A 19,889-nucleotide genomic window follows, 5' to 3' on the forward strand; every position below is an offset into this window, starting at 1 on the left:
ATAAAAAGCTGTCATCTGAGGGTGAACTGGCTTCTGTTTAAACAAAATACTAGTCTTCTAAATTAACTGATATATTCCATAGTTTTGTAGCTGCTGTTTTGCAATTCAGGGCGGGGAATGTGGTCATGACAGATGTATGCTATTTTTTGTTTGAACTTTAAAGCTCAGTAGTCTTAATGCATCACTGAGTAAATATCAACAAAGATATTTACCAGTTAAGGCATGTTTTATAAACACATATGCTATTATGGTGATGAGGAGAATTCACTTCTAGTGATCAGGACAAGAACCTTTACCACCGTGAACTTTGATTTTAACCACACAGGCCAGTGTTGCTTAAGGGTTTCAGTAACTGCTGCCCTAAAGCAGAAATAATGTGAGAAGAAGAACAAGATGAACCTATGTAGTTCCTTCACTAAGAGTTCCTTGGCTCTTATCTCATTTGCCATAAAGAGAATAAAAGAGGAATACGTCCATGTTCTTTAGAAACAGGGTGGGGATGTGAGACGAGGTAAAGAAGATGCAGAAAGATCACAATTACAAAGACTGCAGAACAGCAAAGGAGTAAGTCAGAAATACCCTCCTATAAGCAGCATTTTGATATGTCCAGGCACTGATATGTAACGGGGTTTTTTTTTCCTTTGTATGATTAAAAGTATATTTTTTCCTTTGTAAAAATTCAATATATATTTGATGCCCCAAGAAGTAACATACAGAAGAGTGTAACTAACAGATTTATCCATTGTTAGATGACTAGCAGACTGATGCAGTAAGATACATGCATTTACCACCTGTTTATTTGCTGCAGACACTTACTGGATTAGCTTGCTGCAGTAGGTTTAGATCCTTGAGGATTAGGACCAAGATTTTGTGAAGACAAGATTTACTTCTGCATTTGGTTGTACCACAGAAACGTACAGCTTTGTAATATTATCATGCTCATAGATTTTGCATGGCCAAGGTATTATTTCAGTTTAACTCTGCCAGTTTTTGCTTCTCAAATGTAAAAAATAATCTGGGTTGTAGGTTGGGTCTACTGTAACTAAGGCTTATATCACCGGAAGAAAAACTGGTGTGTGTGTGTGTGTTTGAATAAGGATGACAAGTTTAAGTACTTGAGATAAAAGGTTGTTATCCAAGACGCAATAAGGTAGCCTTTGTCTCTATTTCTTTTAACATTGAGCATGGTATTGAATCTCTAATATGCATAAAACCAATGTTCTACCACCATCATTGTATCATGCAAAATGCAGATGAAAGGATATTATGGGCACTTTAAATCTCATTATGCGTTCTGTGCAAAACATCTTGGGAGACTTAGGAAAACCAAGTGGTGAACAAGTGCTTTAATGAGAAATCTATTGTCCTGTCACAATACCAGTCTTGCAAATCTGTTTGTCTGCATGTCAAGAACTTTATGGAAATTAAAGAAGAGAGCTCAGGATGGAGTCTCTTGCCTTTCACTAGGTCATTTGCATAAAGATACTTCTCTATAACATGAAAATTTTCTGTCAGCATGTTACTTCCAAGAGTCTCTAAATATTCTCTCTTACTGCTAGGGATTCATAAAAAAGTTCACATTTTTTGAAATAAATTGCCATTTCCAATTTGGCAGCTGGTTTCCTAGGACTGCATATTTTTTATAAGGAACTTTTACACTATGGTTATTACACAGCTTGTGGGATTTTTGTTTGTTTGGTCGGGTTGTTTTGTAGTGATGTTAAAGCTTTGCACTTTAATGTCTGCACTTTGTCTTCTGAAAACTTGTCAGTATCTCAGGTGCTATTAACAGCCAGCCAGCCCTGAGCTTTCTTCTTCTGTTTGACAAAGTGTTTGTAATGTATTATCAGAAAAACTTTGATGGTTTCGTAGATGCCCCAAAAAACTCTGGCAATGTACTGACCATCAGATAAGGTCAAATAGGTACTAAGGGGAAACTTCAATATTATGTTTTAACTTACTTTTGTCAGAACATGTCCTTACTGACAAAAACTAAATGCAGGAATAATAAAGGGAGATGTGAAGCTAGTCTATGAGAAGTGAAATCTTAGAAAAAACTCTTGGTACCCTGTGGAAGAGGATATATTCTTAACATGCATTCACATAAAAATCCAACTTAGTTTCTTTTAAGATGTTATTATTGATGAGACTCTATCTTTTCTCTGTGCAGCTATTCCTTCTATTAATACATGGAATTACTCTCCTATATTCCTTCATAAACTCTGTAGAGGAATACAAGTTTTCACATGTAGACTTGCCATCAGCATTTCCCATTACTAGCCTAAACAGCTTCATGCAGCTTGTGAGGGTTTTTTCGATTACTTTCTGAGGCAACAAACTCTCTGTACGTCTGCTATTAGGAGGAATCTGCATGCTTAAAATGAGGTTTTGAGGGTTGTCTCCACAGGCTGAAACCAAAAACTACTAATAATTGGAATGTTACTAATGTAACTGATGCTATGAGGCTGCCAATGTCCTGTATGAAATTTTTCCAGTAATCGTAACTTGAAACATAGCAAGAAGAGGCAAAGAGAGAGAGATAAAGATATGTAATTTTTAAAAGCATAATTGAAAGTCCCAATATGGTATGATAATTACCTTTCTTATTTTAAGTCAATCTCCTGACTGCTATGAGGATGTTTTTCATTGTTAGAGAAAAATAGGCTTAGAATAACATACCATCTTCCACAGATATGGAAAAAAATGTGCAATTAGAAAAATACATTCAATTTCTAATGGGATGAGTGGAAACAATGCTGAAACTAGATAGCAGTGCTCTTTTGCTCCAGAACAGCTTAAGCATGTTTTCACTGTGAAGGTCATGAAACTATATTGACATGTTGTGAAAGCCTACTAACATAAAACAAGACAAATAGTAACTGTAGCTGATGATAAAACAAAATATATAGGAAAATCCTGCAGTGTATCCTAATAAACAGTATTTCTTTGTAAATTAGTTGCATTCTGAGCTCATGCAAACAGCAGTGTGTGACTGACTAAACCCCTAGGGGCGGAATGTGACTTGCTGAATAAGCCCCTACAATGGAAGAAGGCTCAGAGGAGATGGGCAAGGGCATTGTGTCCATGAAACTCCGATAATAATGCAGGGTGTGACTGACCACAGCTGTTGCAAAGAAGCTGACTTTACCTTGCCACAAAGGGGACCAGAGGGTGGCCTTTGTTTAAGATAAATGGTTATCAACAGTTGAGTTGATCAGCTAGTGGTGTACAGGTTTCTCCCTGAGTTCATTAAAAGACTGTGAATGTCTCCCAGAGTTAGCCAGACCAGCATGGGATAGGAGTGAATACATGCCTCAGCCCAACATAGAGTACAAAAACTAGACAACTAGCAAAATAATTTTGAAGAGTGCAACGGGCTTGAGCTGGCTTCAACACCCATATTCCTTCTTGGAGATTGAAGAGAGCCAGTGTCGTGACAGTAAGCATGTTATTGGGAATCATGTGGGTATTGTGATTGAATTGTGTACTGGAATTACTATTTTTTGCTATGTATTACTTATATTTGCATTCTGTTTTCAGTATAATTTCTATCTCTCTGCTAAATCAGAAATCCCATGTAACAACATCACATATCTTCAAATAAGTAAATTTAATATTAAATGTTACCCTCCACGCATGGAATATCTCAAAGAACCTGGTCAGAGAGAATTGGACTCTGCCATGGTGTAATGAAGGAATGAAAAGACAATGTTTTCTCTCACTTTTTCTACCATGTTAAAGACACTTGCATCAAATATTTGAATACATCTTGGGACCTATTAAAAACAAACACCCAAAACGTATATGGATGGATGGCATGGAAATACCAAACAATTGGTTTGTTAGGATATTTGTAAAGCATATAGACCTATGCTCTGTTTCATTTGTCTTTCTCCAATAATTATTCAAGGGCTTTTCTTCCTAGGTAGGGGAACTTCTGCTGTTAATGCAAATTTTCAAATCTGAGCTGTAGTGAAGATTTTCAAACAATGACTTTAGTCTTTGCTTGCATTTGCTTGAGGCAGTGGAGGAGGCCATGGGAAGATGGGAGAAGCATCAGCAGTGCTGGCTGCTCTGCCTTCAGCCCCCCATTCGACTGCACACACTAGGGGGGCTCCCCAAGGAGCTCTTCATCCAAGCGCACAAGAGCGTAGTGCTGCTCAGCCTTAGCCCCCTTTCCTGATGGAAATACCTCTGAAATAACCATGTTGACAAGCAGTTGGCTTATCTACTTTTGCATAACCGTTCTCAGATGTTTGTGTGCATGTTGCGTCTTTGATTTTTCTGAAAAGTGAGGCAAGGGTGAGGGTCCTGTGATGGAGAGGAAGAAAGTGTCCAGTACAAGGTGGCAAGAGTAACACATATTTTTTTTCTGATTTTTAAAGATTATCTTTTAAAATATCTTTGACTCATCTTATATTTTTGTTCTTTCTTGAAGACAACTACTTGAATTTTTAGTAATAAAAGAACGATGATTTATGGCTGATGGTTTTTATTAAAGCAAACCCACATGCTTCCTGTAGTAATGTTATCAGAGGGATAACTGACAAAGTACTATTTTACAAGGCCTCTCTCATCTTCCCACCTGCAATGTAGTTTACATGAATTAAGTTACATCTTTGTCTTTTTAGTTATTTATATGCCTAACTTTCTGAAATTTATTAGGTGATATACATTCAAGTTTTGCAGCTCAAGATCACTTTACAAAGGAAGGGTTGTAGTCTATATTTGAAAGTTGTGGTGGTTTGCTGCATGTATTCTTATAAATAATGTTCAGCACTACAATGCTGAGCAAAATGCTTTTGGGGCTTCCTGTTGCCACCGGGTCCCCTATAAGAATATGCCAGATACTGAGTTTGTCTAGTACTTTTATGCCAATATCATTTTTACAAGCAACTGTGGACAACACGTATGCAATTTCAATGCCTATGAAAAGGGAAATTTGTGTGTGTGTGTATCTCATTAACATATTTTTTGTCTATGTGAATATTTATCCCTGAAAGTTCATATAGAGCTCCATTTTATGATTTCTAGATTTCTGCAGTCTCACCTAAAAGAAAATAAATATGATGTAGCTAAGGGAAATGATTCTATTAGTACAAGAGAATTTCCAGTTATAAATGCCTTGTAAAATATTTCACGTTAGCTGTAAGGGTTTCTCCTCATGGAAGGAGTGATGGCAAGTTATCATACAAGGGTAATGGGAAGAAGTTGTACTGTTTTCCCTGTTACATGTTGTTCCTATGTAACAAGAGGAATTATGCTCCATCTAGAAGAGTTTTAAGTGTTTTTAGCCTGAACAAAGTTCTCCTATATAGGTCTTCCTATAAAAAGAACTGGACTTGCTATTTTATTGCACAGTTGTTCATTTTGAAGTTTATAGAGTCTCCACAGAATAGGTAATAGTAGTAAAAACAACCAAATAACAGTTCCTGCCATTTCTTGTTAGAAAATTAAGCAGCTGTAATTCTGAACATGAAGTGGGAATAATGTGACCATTTTGCAGATGTTTCATGACCCTAATCACATTAACTGAGTCAGTTCTTTTTCCCTAGTATGAGCTGATGGTAATGGATGGCTTCATAAAACTTTCAGGGAGAGGTACAGAAAGGTGATTTTGGGCAGGAAAAATATTTTCTGTCATCCTAACAATGTCAAAAGCAAGACATGAGTAGCAGAGAAGTTGAGGATAATAGGTAACTATTTTACTGGTCCATAGAATCTTGGCTTCTATGGCATTTGAAATATGCTAGAAACTACAGGGGTTTAATGACCTCATGGAACTTTCCATGGCCATTAAATCAGAGAAATCACATGGGGAGGGAATGACTTCAGTGCTACTGATGGAAATTTTTATAGGCACCTTGTTGTTTCCCATGGTGGGAGAAGATGGTATAAACTAATGACAGGCAAAAGGTTCAGAGCGCATAGGCACCCAACTGGTCAGATGTTGGTCTGAAGTTTGCCTGAGCTTTTTTGGAATCTTTTGGGGTTTGCAAAATTGTTTTACTATCATAAACAGTAGCTTTCTTTTTTTTTCTTTTTTTTCTTTTTTTTTTTTTTGAGGGAGGTTTTTATTTTAAGATGTTCCCATTATTTACCTATCAAAAGTATAGTATTTAGTGCTACTGTAATATTTTCAATTCAAATTCTAACCTGTGTTCAGAAATATAAAATTAGTAGAAATAATAAATTCTTTTTTTACCATGAATATGCTTTTGTGGGATTTTTTGTAGGATTCTGCTCATACACTGCAGGATAATAGCACTTCTAATATTGCAAACTGTTTGTGCTCACTGTTCTTAGAACATCTGAAATCACTGAAGTTTATACAGAGAGTTTGTTTCCTTTGAATTTCATACTTACCCTGCACAAGTTGAATTACCTGATGTAAAATAGAGACAAGCTCACAGTATTGCATCTGAATCAATTTCTAGCTTGAATAATTGAATAGCTTATAATATATCCTTGCTTAATGGTCTGATCTCAGAACTATTTTGTACATGCATAAATCTACTGTAATAAATAAAGCCTGTGCAGTCAATGTATGAAATCTGAACTTCACTGAGGAAAAAATTGGTTAACTTTAATAAGATCAGAATTTCAACCAGAAGTACTATTTACAAGACCTTAGTGTACTTATACTTAATGAATGTAACAGTATAGAAATATAGAATTTGCTGTAATGCTTCTACACGGAGGTGATCTTGTTGTTTCCTTGCTGAAAAATGTATTTTAAAGCTCTTCCTATAAGGTGGTGGATTTTTGCAAATATATTTATACTTATACAACCTACAGAAATTGGAGTATTTGCAGCCAAAATTATTACAAATAATATTTGTAAAAAATAACCATTATTTTAACTAACTTGAGAGAGGCCTACAGTGAGAAAGTAGGACTACTTGAGAACAGTTTAGCAGTCTAACATTAATACCTTGGAACAGTTACCATTCAAGAGTGGATAAAATCACAAAAGTAGTCATGTAAGCAAGCTAAAACTATGCTTCTCTTTTGTCTCTTTGGGGAACAGCCCCCACCAGTAACAAATACTTTGTTTCTCTAAAAAACAAATCTTGCTTTCATTAAGCAACTGTGTATGTTCCAGAAGGTCATGGTAATGGGGAAGCTGAAGGAAGCTGAATGTGGATAAATGTGAAACTCCAGAGGAAAGAAAGAAACTCACAGTTTCAAACAATTAAAGCTATGTAAAAACAACACCTAGAATCTGTTGTCTAGTGGCAATAATGGAAAAGTAAGTTTTAGAAACTACAAGGATTTTAAAACTCTAATACATATCAACCCCCAAAATGTCCAACACACTGAAGCTAGTAAATTATCTTTCCTAGAGAAAGTTACGCTTCATGTCTCATAGAGGTGTGATTATTATGAGGTTTTCTACTTCTGGCTGTCAAAGCTTGCTCATCATTGTCATCAGGTGGATACCAGCAATGTTTTTTATACTATTCAGGAAAATTCTGTTACATTTAAAAGTGAGAATTTACCTGGTTTGAGATCTTTAAGAAATTCAGAGCACTATTTCCATGTGTGACAAAAGTCTTAAAACGCTGTTTACAACAAGGAAATACCCCATGCACCAGTATACGCTGGGGGCTGAGTGGCTGAGAAGTAGTCTTGCAGAAAAGGAGCTGGAATGCCTGGTGGGCACCAGGTTGAAAATGAGCCAGAAATGAGGCCTTGCTGCAAAGAAGGTTAATGGTATCCCAGGCTGCATTAGGAGGAGTGTTGTCAGAAGGTCGAGGGAGGTGATCCTTCCCCTCTGCTCTGCACTGCTGAGGCTACATCTGGAGTGCTGTGTCCAGTTCTGGGCTCGCCAGTACAAGACAGACATAGACGTACTGGAAAGAGTTCAGTGATGGGCCACTGAGGTGATTAAGGGACTGGAACATCTCACCTATGAGGAAAGGTTGAGAGAGCTGGAACTGTTTAGCTTAGAGAAAGGAAAAATTTGGGGGGGATATCTTATCAATGTATATATATACTTGAAGGGAGGTTGCAAAGAGGATGGAGCCAGGCTCTTTTCAGTGGTGCCCAGTGACAGGATGAGGCAATGGGCACAAACAGAAATGCAGGAGGTTCTCTCTGAACATCAGGAAAATCTTTTTTTACTGTGAGGGTGACTGAGCACCAGGACAGGTTGCCCAGGGAGCTTGTGCAGTCTCTTTCCATGGAGATATTTAAAAGCCATCTGGATATTGTCTTGGGCAACTCCAGGCACTAGGTAGCCCTGCTTGAGCAGGGTGCTTGGACCAGACGACCTCCAGAGGTCCCTTCCAACCTTAACCTTTCTATGTCTATTCTATGTCTAACTAGAAAGAAAACATGACATAGCTGTAGTTTTTATGCTGAGCTGTCTAACAACCTTTAAAAGATGGGTAATAGAGTGGTGTGATGTCATGGACATGGTGCTTTATTAAAGTTAAGTTATTCCTGCTGTACCTTTGGGGTTAGTAGCACAGTAGCATTTGGAAAAGAGAATAGTAAAAGCAGAGAAATTTAGCAAAAAATTGCATCTAAGTACTCAAATATGGAAAAAGATTTTTTTTGATGACATCATATGAGACAAGGTAGCCATCTGTTGAGTTTTACTCATCCTTCATGGAAATCAAAGGGACCCCTGAAGATAAAACTAAATATTTAAACCTTAGGAAAACTGTATTCGAACTCTGAAGTAAGGGACAAATTCTAACAGAAGATTTGAGGACAGTAGCATCATCCTGCAGATTCTCAGAGGATCTTGCCTCCATGATGAAGTATTTCTCTGTTATTTTTTTGGTCACTTTAATTCCCTGCCTCTCCATCTTCACAGAACTTGGTTCACCCAAGTAGGAGTCAGAACATCAGACTAGCACAGAGCAAAACTGAGCTGACAGATGTTGCCACAGTATCTAGAAGCTGCCTGTATGAGTACATATGACCCTCCCTAGAAAGTTTGAAAACCTCTGTTCCTACGAACAGATTCAGAAGAGTATGAGAAATGTATTCTTTAGCATTTAAAAAGGTAGTCATTTAAATAGACCTCCAACTAATTCTGCATTTAAAAAAGTTGTATCTATTTAATAAACAGTGTCAGGGACGAACCTGTTTGACTTGCAGATAATGATTTATGGCATCACTTCAGAAAGAATATATGTGTAAAATTTGTTTTGTTAGCAATTTAAGACTGAGATTGCCAGAAATTGATTTTGTATTCCTGGAATGTGTTAATTTTTATCCTTTCTGTGCTTTCTTTTCAGTAAGTACTTTTTCATTTAGCATTGCCATTCTATTTATTCGGATAAGCTCATCTTTGGTTTTTTTACAAATAGAGCATAAATACCCATTGTCTTTGCTAAAAACAGATATTCTAGATAAGACTGCAGCATTGAATGAATCAGCAACATTTCAGTACACTGATGAAATAATATCAAAGTAGAAAATCTGTTGTTTATAAGTGCGTTTATACAGTTTCACAGCTTCTCTTCGCTACTCTATTTCATAGTGTGGTTTCATACTTGCTATTAGGCAGTTAGACTTGAAAGTATGTTGAGAATGATTTGCATACTTTCTGCTTAAAGCAAGCCTAACCTGAGGGGCTTCTGTGCAATCATTTACATTCAACCTATGTTATATGGCATTGTGCATGCTAATTTTAACTGTGGATATGTGAGAAAAGTGACTTGCCTATATATAAAAATTGACAGCCTCTCACTGTCAATATATTTCTGTCATATGGGCCAACAGCTCTCCTTGGATACCCTTGCATAGATAGCACTGTGTGCATGCAAAGGAATAATTGGGTCCAATCCATCAGTTCTGGTATCAATTTTTGCTATGAGCTGTACAGGGCTGTGGTAGGATCCCCAATTTATTTTCAGTGTGCTGAAAGTGCAGTCATTACTTGTATTGATCATGTTTTAGACAGAAAGAATCTAATTTGATTTTCAAGTCCTGGTTTGAATTTTCAAGGCTAATGGCTGAGCCAGGAGGAAGAGGGAATCTTTTGGTTTGTTAGCTTAGAAAATAAAAGGGGAGGGGACAGACATCACACTGCTTTCTAGGGTTTTGTTGGGGATTTTTGTTAATAATAAGGTAAAAAGAAGACAGCTGCATGTTTGTAAATTAATTTGCAGGTGGGCTTAACTGCCTATAAAATGTCTGGTCTGAATCTCATTGCATAATAAAACCTAATAATCCTTTGGGTCTGGTTCTGTCTTTAGTAATTGTGAAACTCTGTATGGTCTCTTAGACCTATTTGCCTTTTTGTATTAGCTGTTTAGTTTTATGAATTACAGCATCAGCATATTATAGCAGGTCCTACTGTGCTAAATACCATGCAAACTCGAGGCAAGAGACAATGCCCTCCCCAAGACCTTACAATTTAAATAGATTAAAAGATTAATAGGAGCACACAGATGTGAAGTGTCTTGCTCAAGGTTACCCATCAGGCCAATAGCAAAACCAGAATTACACTGGTCCCTGTGTCCCAATCTAGCACCCTGTTGATTGCACCACAGTGCCTCTGGAAGTTAATTTGAAGTAATATTTTCAACTTATGCATACAAATTGCTTCAAAACCTAATTGTGATAGTCTAAAAGGCAGCTTGGTGAGAATTAAACCCCCTTGACAAGGGAAATAGAGGGCACATAGTCATACCTAAGGCAAGGCTTACTTTTTTTTCTTTTTATCATCATTCATCATCCTTTGACAAGAGGATGATTTGAATACAGTAGACAGCCTTTACAGCCAATCCTTCATGACACAAGAGGAGGAAAGAGGCTCTTCCTATTCCCAAGCTGCCTGTTTAGTTATGCAGTTGTAGTCCAGGAAGTTTTCTTGCTGTTTGAATAACACAGTTTCATCGGGTCACCAGGAAAAGCCCACTTCCAGGTGGGAGCATCAAGGACATTGTGCCCTGCTGCTGTGGTCCTATACTCTGTGGAGATCTGTGCAAGTTTTCTGAGGAGGAAAGCCCTAATCACCAAAGGCAGGGGCAATCCTTCAAAGAATTTACCTGATAGAAAGTATTTAATAAATGCTGAGTCTGATTGGTCATGATCATTCAGCTAAGCTCTTGGTCAGGAACATTTCAAATTGAAATTTAGGCCTAACTGTAGTAAGTCTCAGCATAAGTGATATTCTAGTCTCATACAGCACTGGACATGTTTTTCTAAGCTACTTGAGTAATAAATAAAGCAGATCCCCAAACCTACATTTTGTCTCTGTGGAACTACTACAAGAACACATTGTAAGCAAGAATACATTGCATGAATTGTGCAGACTGTGGTTTGCTACTGATTGACTATGTGGATGGTAAGACATCATATTCAGATTGCCTCTGCTTCTATAAACCATAAAAATAATTTTAATCTATGAAGAATAGATGAAGAAAATAGCAACAACTTATTTAAAGCATTCTTATCAGGAACATGCTTTCTTCCTACCTTTCTAACTCAATGGGAGCTTGAAGTTTAGATTTGGAATTTGAAAATTTTAGCCATTGTCTATGAGTAATAACTGTTTTCTTCTTGCGGAAAAAACTCAGGTATTTTGCATATGTACTTGCAGTGCATGCACTGCTTATTTTTTTGCAATTATTCTAGTTAACTGTTTCATCACCTTTCCCAGAGGATAAGGATTGTATACCACACCCTCTCAGCAAACTGTGAAGAAAACAAAGATTACTTTTATGTTGTCTCAGCACAAAATCAAACAAGACACATGTTGTGTTCTCTTTAGGTATGCTGTTACTACAAAATTGATTTTGAAAGACAAAGTGAGGGGAAGAGAGGGTAGTGAAGTAAGACAGCAAAACCAAAGGAAATGCTTTAAAAATAAAAACACATTCTTTAAAAAGATTCAGTATTGTATGTCCAATACTGTAGAACTAGTTTGAATGGGATGTGCAAGTATTTTAATGATGAATATTTTGATCACATTTGAGGTATCCCACAGAGAGGCTTTCCATTCCCTAATTTTTTTCTGAGAAAATATTGATAATTTACACTTTGAAGAGATATAACTGGAAAATTAACTAGAAGGAACATCTTTAACCATTTCAGCAACAGAAAGAGACATTGGTCAAATCAAGACAAATGGACATTTTAAAATTACTAAATACTTTGTACAACCTTCAGACCAAGAACTATTTTCATAAATTATTCTCAAGAAATGCCTCACTGTTTGTGTTCTGGTTAATGCTTAGGAGCCTTAACCAAGTAAAATGCTGTACACATTTGTGAAAATGTAGTTCTGGTTAAAAATTCTAGTGGAGGAAAACAATATGCAGTCCTAAGACAATCTAGAAAAAGTGGTGTAATTGAATAACATCCATAATTATAAAAAATGATCAGTATCGATATCTTCAATCAAGATGGTAAGAAAACTTATGTGAATAGTTCAGTTAACTTTGTAAGTTAATATTTAATAGGCACCAAAAGGCTGATATTTGTGATACAGTAATTTTCTGAGACCTATTTAAAATAGTGACTTTACCTTTGTGTGCCACCATTGTGCTGTATGGTGTGCAATGTAAAGGCATGCTATTTATGAGAAAGGGCTGCAATTGCAAATTCTTCCTTGTTACATTGCTGGTTAATTGTCTACCTTACAGTTTCCCTGTTAGAAATGGGTCTCTCTGTTGCCTTAGTCTGACTTTGAAGAGTAGGGAAACAACAAAAACTTCAGTCTTGTCTTAAACCTTATCACACTGGAGAGTCACTTTCCTGAAAGTTGTAGCAGGCATTATATTAAATCTGACAAGGGCATGATCTCTTTTACTGTTGGTTTTACTGTTACTTACCTTTTATGCACCTTTTTTTTCCCCCCTGTTGGCCTTCCTACAATGGATAGGAATTGGTTAAATGATCCGAGTTGGACACACCCTGGTTTGCTTGCTTCCTTAACCTGAAAGCAATACACATTTTTTAAAAAAATATCTGTAGACAGTCTTTGTGCTCTCTAGCCCCTCAAATATCTAAATAATTTCTCAGCTTGGAGTCTGAGGTTTTTGTGAATTTAAATGCAGCTGTCTCTTCTGGCTCACTGTTTCAATATTAGTTTTCCTTATTCCTCTGACCATATACATAGTTATTCTGGCTGTTTCAAATCCATTTCTTCTATTACTTAGTATTAGCATGTATTAAAATTCTACTATCCTTATCCATAAAAGTTTGTCTAAAAAATTTTGCATTAACAAAATACATATATTTTTCCTTTCCCTGATATGCTTTCCCAGTCTTTATTTTTTGTTTTTCTTTTGTTCTTCTGGGTTCATATATATTCTTCAAGGAATATGTTGTAAGGAGTAGCTTTTCATAAAAATAACATTCTAGAATGTTTTACAGCTTATAAATGCTGAAGTGCACCATGTGAAAGATGGCACTTGTTCCCCAGAAATTTTGATTGGAATACTCATGGTTTTCTACTTCAGAAACCTTGAAACATCACATGCAATTATTTTCAGCATTAAAATTGGCTTCACACTAGCCTCTTCTCTTTAAAAGCAATAGACTATTTTGTAGAAGGGTTGAAGGTCTCTTGGTGAGGTTACAGTAGGACGTTGCTGGTTTGCTTTGAACTGTACCTCTGATGAGAGATAATGGAGGGAGGAGCACTGGGGGTAAAACTGTCAAAGCCAGTGACTTGGAAATGGTAGCCAGTCTCCTGCCCTATTTGGGTTATTTATCAATGTGTTAAAGGTGAAACATAAGGCTATGCTTCTGCTTTTGTTTTACTTGCACATTTCAGACATAACTTTCAACAATCATCTGCTATTCTGCCCAGTGGGGAAGGTATACTTATGGATAATAACTGCTTTTACACTTATTCAGGTGTCAGTCATAATTTGTTCACTGGCTGCTAACAGGAAATGTCCTGCTAGAGTATCAGGTTAATGAAGCTTTTATGTTAATGGACATGATTAATGGGAGACAAATTTTAGAAGTTCTAATATAATATCCTGCCCTGAATTAGTTTCCATGGCCTCCTCATACAGCTCTGTAACATTACAGTCCTATGATGCAGTGGGAGGGAAGGGGTGTATAGATCCAGCAATGAATGCCAGTATGAAACTATAAGAGGTAAAATACAGTCCCACTACCTGCTGAGAACAGCAAGAGAAAGACCAGAAAAATAAGACATCCTTTGTCCTATATTTATTCTCTGTAGAGTGCTCTGAAAGTCTGTAATCTGTGATTCACAGGGGGCTTGTGAGCAACCAAAAGCTTTGTACAGTTATATGGAGAAAAAAATGTAGGAGGAAAATTCTGTCGCTTTATTCATGTACTTCAGGTAGGTTGAAAACTTCCGGAAATAAACCCCATACTAAAAGCCAAAGACGTTCCAAATGGCTTTTCCCTGGGTTGATGCTAGACCAGCCTGAAATGACCTGCTTAAATGGATACTCATTTGCTTACCTTTGTTTGGAAAAGTGTCTAAATTCATGATTGTGGCATGAATATTGACCTTTACTGAAAATTTGATCAAACAATTTTATTGTGAAATTTTAATTACAATGTCTTTATATAATTTGTAAATGTGCTTTGGTACAGAAGTTTGTGTTTGTGACAATCTGCTGTTTAAATTTCCAAAATTTGATCCTGAAGTTGGCAAGTAATACTTATGCCCATCTGCAGAAAGGTACAGGTTATAAAAACAACCCTTTTGGAGAAAGCGAGGTGCTTTTTTAGAATATCTTGAACCAAAGAGGTTATGTCTCAAAGATATTACTAAATGAAGTTAAATTCAAAGTCTTTGAAGGAATGGAATAGAAACTGCATCAAAAATATCTTAATGCAATAATGTGGGGAAGTTGCCTTATGGAAAATTATAAATTTATATGTCAAAATACCATGGAATGGATTTAGCTTTTAGTTTATACATGCTTGTGAAACCTCATTAGATTTTTCCTTATTGTCTTGGCTTTCCCATAATTTTTAAGAGGCATCTTAGGTACAGATTTTTTATGTGTAAAGCTAATGTTTGTTATTTATTTTCCTCAGCAAAAGCAGGGAGAATGTTTTTTCTACTTGTGTTGACCACTGTGATGATAACTGTTACTGAAATGAACTAATAGGCTCATGGTGTTAGTTGTTCTGGGGTTTTTTTTGTGGTGTTTTTTTTTTTGGGGGGGGTGAGGGTGTTGCTTTGTCTTTCTAAATAAAGACAAAATTATGACTGGGTAATTCTCACTGGTGTTCTAATAGTGAAGGCAATTCTTACTGTTACAGAGAGAATTTTCCTAAGAGTTGCAGAAAACAACACACCAAAAATACGCTGAAAACTCAGATAGTATATCAGTGGTATTTTTGGTTTCTTCTTTCAGAGAGCAGAGCAGTAGTGAAGAACTGCTGTTTTTTGTATGAGCATATGGCAATTCCACCAGTAAAAAAAAGACTAGAATGGTAGGTTTTAAAGAGTAAGACTGTCCAATTACATTAGCTGTATACACCTTTCTTATGGCATGTGGTGCTGCGTGTGTTTCTATGGAATTGGGTCTATGTTTTTATTTTTGTTTTTAAAAAAGGTATTATCACTATCTTAACAGATCACTTAGTCTTAAATATAAGCACCTAATGATATTAGTGGCACAGTTTAGACAGTGGATATTCAAGGCAGGATAGATGAAAGATAATGATGCAAGTTTTGAAAATGAAATATTACTTTTTTTAATTGAAAAATTGCTATTACTCCATTTCTGAATGTTGATGAAGCTGCCGGGTTTTCACAATATTTTAAGTACTCCTCCTTCTCTGACCTAAGAAAACCAAATATTAAAACATATAGGGAAATGGATAAAGGTGTCAAAATATAACATGCCTATATTAATAAGAGATCGCAATACATAAATCTCTAAAGAATAAAAAATTAGAACTTGGATTAGTGAAATTGTTGCCATATGTAAAGCTACTCACACAAGAAAATAACTGAAGAATTTGATGTGTTTGTTTATTAAACAAAACTGTTGCAGTATGTCTCCATGTTTGTGAGTGCTCTGAAATGTCTCTTTGAATTGGGGAAAAGAGAAACTGTACTGACTGAGTAGAAAGAACAAAAAAAATGAGAATTAACATTTTCAAATATGCTGTTTGAACATAGCACATAATCTTTTATTTCTATATAAAATAATATTTTTTAATCTGTTCTAATCCAGTTTGGTTTTCCAAAATAAAAGCCTGCCTCTACAGACATACATCCTATTTTGACAGAAGAGGGCAGTGTTTCTTTACAACTGTGCATGGAAAATATGCATATTATTTTAAAGATCAGTCTCTAGAGAGTATTTTGAGCCAATGAATTTAAATGTAATAAACGCCCTCTGAATATGCTACTTAGTAAAAATAACAGGCAATGAAAAAGTAGATATTGTGGTTACTTAATTGTTGTCAGCACTGAATTGTACTGACCCAAGGAACAACATGTAACCTTTAACATACTACATAGATGATTGATTTTTGTAATGTTCAAAGATTGTATCTATGAAACAGCATTTTAGGTTGAAAATGGTAAAATGGTAAAAATTAAGCCTAATACTACTGCTTTATGGAAAGTATTAAGCATATTGGTATCAATAAAATAGCTTTGCAGGAATTCAATATATGAATCAGCACTGATAGTCTCACACTTGAGGAGCTGTCTGTCCATGCTGCTGTAGTGTCACCCTTTATAGAGCAAGCAAACTAAAAAAATACCATCAGAGTTTTGAAGGGAATAAGGGAATTAACCACATCTTTTACTTCAAAGGCTCTGACTAAGTCCCAGCTGACTTCAAGTTAAGTACTTGTTTTATTGGCCTTTTATGATAGGGATGTTTGTTAAGTCTGGGCCTATATGACTGACATATTTCTATACCCTGAGTGGTTTTCTCTATTTCTGCCTGAAATAATATAAGACAGGGACAGGTTTCTCCCTTTCTTCCTCCCTCCTACCAAAATCTTGTCCTGAAGTTCTTCCTTCCTTCCTTATATTAATACTTTGTGCCTGTTCTCTGAGCATTTTAATTCACCAGGGGATGGATGAACCTGGCAGCTCTTCTTTGGGGAGTACTGAGTTACTCCATATCCAGGAAGATGAGGTTTGTTCATATGGACATAGGGAACCCAGTTTCTCCAGTGCTTAATGCAAATGATTGTGTAAAAAAGTATTGAAATTTGGTCTACTCGGCCGATGGTGGAAGTGATGTGTTCTCTTATTTCCACACAGACTTCTAATATTGCTGCCAGCCTCATTAGCCTCTTGTCCAAAGTAAATGTTAATCATAGAACAGCCCTAGGAAGAAAATAGCTGTGTAGAGAACAAAGAGCAAGTTTAATTAAATAACTTATTAATGAAAAACAAAGGAAAGGAATTGAGGAAGGGAAAAAAGTATTTAAAAGTGACTTCTTTTTTCTTGCTTTCATTTTATAAGTCTGTTTCCTTTCCTTCTCTGCCTATTTCTCGAAACAATTTTGATTAAATTCAGTGCTTGGGGAAAGTGGCTCCACAATCCAAACACATTTTCATTGAAAAGCAGTAGCACAGAAAGTGGTGGCACAAAAGTCTGTCAGTCTGCTCCAACTGTGGGAAAAAGCCCTGCTGTAATCTTCAGCTTTTTCTTCCTCTGCTGCTTACAGAAATACCAGGTGTATGCTGTGGCTTACTTGAAACAGGAGACAGTTTATCAAGCCTGTTCATGTGAGCTACCAGAAAAGTCCTCACGTTTAGCAGGACGTGAATTTTATGTAGCAATAATGTGAATGCATTGGGAAGCAATGAGCTGAAGTGAGAAACTCCACATCTTATTGACTATTGCCTGAACAAGCCTTTTATAAAGCCTTGCATAGTTGTCAGGGCTGTGGCAGCAGTCTGCCAAAGGCAATGAAGAGAGAGATTGGCCTCTGTTCTTTAAATGGTCCAATATCTTCTGTTGCAACTGCTGTTACATTTTAGATCTTCATAGGTGTGAAATGACTCTTCATAGTAAGACTGCACAGCAAAAACATTTTTCCTTAAGTCTATGTATCCTAAAACAAAATTTCTGAGAGATACAGAATATCCCGTTTTTTGATTGATACTTACCCTGCATATGTCAACATTCTTAGTTACTGTAGTGCTCATTAAAGAAATCAGGAAAGGAGATAGTATGATCTGATAAAGGGAAGCATTTCTTTTTTTTTAAAATAATTACTCATATTTGTAATAACATTCTAAAGCACTGGCATTTGATATCTCCCTATGCTGAGCATACACAAGATCAAGTACAAGAAGAGATATGCTATTCCTGCAGGGGATCAGTTCTGAATGCTTTGGGAAATAAAAGTGTTCTTTTTCTTAGTCATAAGGCCTTTGGTTATAGTAATTTAATTATTTGATTGTACTTACTTTATGCTTGTTGGGTTTTTGTAGTTTCTGTTCATATTATTTAGTTTCATACACTGTGCAACTAAAATGGAAAAGTACTGTTTTAGCAATATTCTGCATTTGTTATTTTGAAATGAAGCTACAAAATTATTACTGTTTTTTTTTTTCTCCATGAATTCCTTAAGAAAAATTCTTGGCTTTTTAGGACTGATATCCAAGCTGATCTTAACTTTGCTTCTGTATATGAGCCTAACTTGAAGAATTTTAGAATTTTTATTTTTTGCAAATAAAACTGGAAAATAATCTGTCCACAGTGGCAAAAAGAGTGAAATGAGCCTAAAATTTTGAAGAAGGCTGAATATTAAGGAATTAAAAACATGTTATTAACTATATAACACATTCCGCATTTGTCCTTGCCTAAGATAAATTCACAATTTAAACACTGGTTGAATGCCAAAGTATTAAGGATATGTCTATCAAGTTTGTTAACAGCAGAATGAAGAAAGTTCAGAATTCTACCTTTTCTATTCATTTGTTGCACATAAAATGGTCATTAAATGAACATGGAAGAAACTGTTACAAAGACACTTGAAGTAAGACTGAGGCAAAGATATGTTATTGATATAGCTATGTATGTGGATCTAGTTAAATCCTGTTGTCAATAGACAGCAACTGGAAAAATACATTGCTTTTGTGTTCTGTTATGATATCGTGCAGTTGCTGTATGCCCACCCGATACTCACAATCCTGAAAACCTTTACCTCTGAAAATTATGATGAAAGGCAAACAAAAATGCATTTCCAAATATTTCTGCTTGAGGTTAGAACAGAGGTAAATCTAATGTAATTCACTTGATTGCATTACTCAGAAATCACACTTGTCATATAAAAATCACAAAACAATTTGAAAATATTTAATGAAGTAACCAGCAGACACCCCTTGTAAAGCAGAAAATGCAGCTTAATCACAGACAATAAAGCTAAATTGTTAATCAAAGCACCACAGAAATGTTAATGCTTGAAATATTAAAATATTAAAAAATATTAAAAATCTTCCCAGGACTCTGATAAATACTTTTATTTTCATATTTTTTTGCCTATGACATAAGGTATGCTTATATATCACAGTATTGACTCCTGCTTTTCATAAGTACATGATAAAGGTCTTGAACTGGCTGTAGTTTTAACAGCAAATTAAAGGTACGTCACCTCAATCCTATGAGTTGCTGAAGATGGGTATTTTAATGAGCCATAGGTTGCCTTCAGTGTGCCTTTTTTTACTGCCTTCCTCACACACCTTTCTGAAGGCAATCTCTGGCAGGATGTTATGTCCATGAAAACATAATTAGCCTGATTTAAAATAAGATTTCAGGGCAATTTGTGTGTCATGATTTCAAGAGAAAGAGAGATCATAGCTTTCCAAGGATGGGTTGGGGGGTGCTTGTTGGTTTATTTTTTAACAGAGAAGATAAATCTATTATGGATTAATACATTAGCCTGCTTTTCTTGAAACATTTTTGAAACACCATATTTTTGTTTTTAAATGTTTGATT

The 19,889-nt window shown here is 35.9% G+C and overlaps 1 long non-coding RNA gene across 1 annotated transcript in view; it reads left to right on the forward strand.

Moving 5' to 3' along the window:
* LOC142033696 (uncharacterized) overlaps positions 1-19,889 on the forward strand; it is a 94,527-nt gene that overhangs the window by 40,055 nt on the left and 34,583 nt on the right. The window lies entirely within an intron of this gene.

This window comes from Buteo buteo, chromosome 8 (assembly GCF_964188355.1).
Source record: "Buteo buteo chromosome 8, bButBut1.hap1.1, whole genome shotgun sequence".
Classification (NCBI taxonomy): domain Eukaryota; kingdom Metazoa; phylum Chordata; class Aves; order Accipitriformes; family Accipitridae; genus Buteo; species Buteo buteo.